The 2,728-nt window shown below is 41.8% G+C and overlaps 1 pseudogene; it reads right to left on the reverse strand.

Moving 5' to 3' along the window:
- Positions 1-1,378: 1,378 nt before the first annotated feature.
- Positions 1,379-1,923, reverse strand: LOC100676592 (polyadenylate-binding protein 2-like; annotated as a pseudogene).
- Positions 1,924-2,728: the final 805 nt, after the last annotated feature.

Genomic DNA, 2,728 nt, shown 5'->3' on the forward strand with positions numbered 1-2,728 from the left:
GCATAGACGAGTGAGCACCTCCAGTGCTGCATCTGTTTGTAGAAACATCTCAATTGATATTTCATCAATTCCTGGAGGCTTGTTTTTCACCAATGCCTTCAGAGCAGCTTGGACTTCTTCCTTCAGTACCATCAGTTCCTGATCATATGCCACCTCTTGAATTTAATAATAACTGTTATATTTAATAATATAAGTCTTGTATTTAATAATAACTCTGAAATGCAATGTTCTCATTATGCTGAATTTGGCAGCTCTTCCTATCAAGAAGTGGAGTCTACTTCCCCTACCAATTGAAGGAATCTGAGATTCTCTTGTGACTAGTCTTTGGCTAACAGAATGCAGCAGAAGTGACTGTATTCTAAGCCTAAGCCTCATGAGGCCTTATTTGCTTCCACTTGCTCTGTTTTCGAATTCTTTCACTGCCATGTTGAAAGGCTGAACCTATATTGCTAGAAGATGAGAGGCTATAAGGAAAACAGCCTAGTTCTATTAGCTGAGACCATTGTAGATTATCCTATTTCTAGCCAACCACCAATAATGTAGAAGAACCCAGTCAGGATCTGCAGAGCTGTGTCCATGACACAAGACTGATTCCAGATATATAAGTAAGCCCAGGTATGACCAGAAGAACCCCCTGACTGACTCATACATTTAACAACAATAAAATATACTTCAACTGTGTTCTGGGATGATTTGTTACACAGCAGTAGCTAACTGATACACTGATGGAGACACTGATCTTTAGAAAAGCGACGTAAAATGGGTTAGAACTGAATGTTGAGCCACAGTGGTATAATTTCAAAGCCCATGTTCTTTCCATACACTACATGAAATACAACAATGAAGCACAAGAATATAGAACAGAAAAGAAACACAAAAGGAAGCAAAATAGATCACCAGGCAATCTGAAGGGGCAGGAACCAGAAAAGAGGGATGGGCTGGGTGGCAGACCTGGCAGAACAGGAAGCAGGTGGGAGGGGACTGTGAAAGGCAGGGAGACGATGGAGGGAAGTAATAAGCGGAAGAATTTGGTGTCCTTCCAGAGCCCTGGGTAAAAAACCCTACCACTGATGCCCACCTATCCTTGAGCAGCCCCTACAGGGGATGAAGCAGGACAGGGAAACACTGGAACAGCTTGCACAGTTGAGACATGTTCATGGTGAATCCCCCAGAGCAAATGAACGGCCCCCTGCCCTACTCCCTGGGCCTTCCCCTACTCCCCAAAACAGGTCTCTCCTCAGCAGTTAGTTATGGGATTCTCCTTCCTTCCACAATATATCTTTAAAAAAAGAAAAAAAAATTCCGTGAAGGCGATCTTCTCTTTTTTTTTTTTTCCTTCTTTCCTCTTTCTCCTCCTAATACACTTTTTTTTTTTTTTTTAATAAGGGGAATACCATGATGTCGCTCTAGCCTGTTCCCTGTAGACGCAACCCTGGGGCCTAATGTTGAAATCACTGTAGACTGGAGCCGGAACTGTTGTAGTTGGTAGTCCGGGCACGGTAGTGTGGTCGTGGGAAACCCAGGTCTGTTGTGCTGATACCTAGTCCGTTGGTTCGTTTTGGGGTCACCTTGATTTGCCTTCCTCTAAGAAGGGACTCATCTGAGGCCAAGGAGGTCCTCAGTGACTCCTTGTTTGAGAACTCTGTATGTGCAACCCTTTGGGATGGCCCCTGAGTTTATCACAGAAGATGGTAACACTGTTGACTGAACCACAGCCGTCAAACTGTGCTTCCAGCTCTTGCGTTGTCGCACCATAGTCCGCATTGCCAACACAAAATGAGCATCAAGCTCCATCTTCACCTCAGTGGACATGATGGCTGGGCCAGCATTGCCTGGAGGTGGACTCATATTCCTCTGCTTCTCTACCTTGTTCTGCAGGTCTTTTAGCTTTTCAGCTCCTTCCTCCATCTCTGACTCGAGCTTTGATCGCTTCCAGCTCCAGGTCCTCAATGGCGCCGTTTTCGTGGTCACCCTCGACCAGCCCTGGCTCCTCCTCCTGGCTGCCAAAGAAAGAAGAGTTATTTTGACATAAATGATTAAAAGAGCTTTTGTTAGGAAGATTTCTTTAGGGCTGAACTCTTAGTAGCTAGAGAAAGTGGTTTTCAGTTGAAAATTAAGGCGCAGAAGCAAGAAGGTGGAAAAGCACAGTTGGTGTAAGAGAACATTGGCAGATAAGGACTGAAAAGTGGGTTTTATTCCAATGAATACATTTTATGGAAGGAAATCCTTATTAGTTTCTAAGCAGAAACAGAATCGGGTGAACAGTCTGATTACTTAGATTGCAGTTTCATGTTTTTGATTAAAATATACTGATGTCAAAATGTAATTTATAATATAAATTTAAGTTTTTAGAGAAGAAAATATATTTAACCATTTAAATGACTCTGCATAAGTGAAAGATCACGGATGTCAGAGGCAACATTAGATGTGAAATTTAACTTAGCCTTTTCCTGCATGAACCTGGGCAAGATACTTAACCTTCCTGTGCCTCCATTTCCTTGCCTGTAAAATGGAAACAATAAACATAGGATTATTGGGAAAATTATATATAATGTGTATAGAAATATCTGGTGCATAATAAGCACTTAATACACAGTGGATTGTTTCTATAAAACCAACATTTAATGTATTAGAAAGAATCCCCTTAAAATCAAAGAATTAATAATGACGTTAAAGATGGGTACAATCACGAATAAGTTGAGTGGCGGTCTTAAGTACAGGGATTTTT

Source organism: Loxodonta africana, chromosome 9 (assembly GCF_030014295.1).
Source record: "Loxodonta africana isolate mLoxAfr1 chromosome 9, mLoxAfr1.hap2, whole genome shotgun sequence".
In the NCBI taxonomy this organism is placed as follows: Eukaryota; Metazoa; Chordata; class Mammalia; order Proboscidea; family Elephantidae; genus Loxodonta; species Loxodonta africana.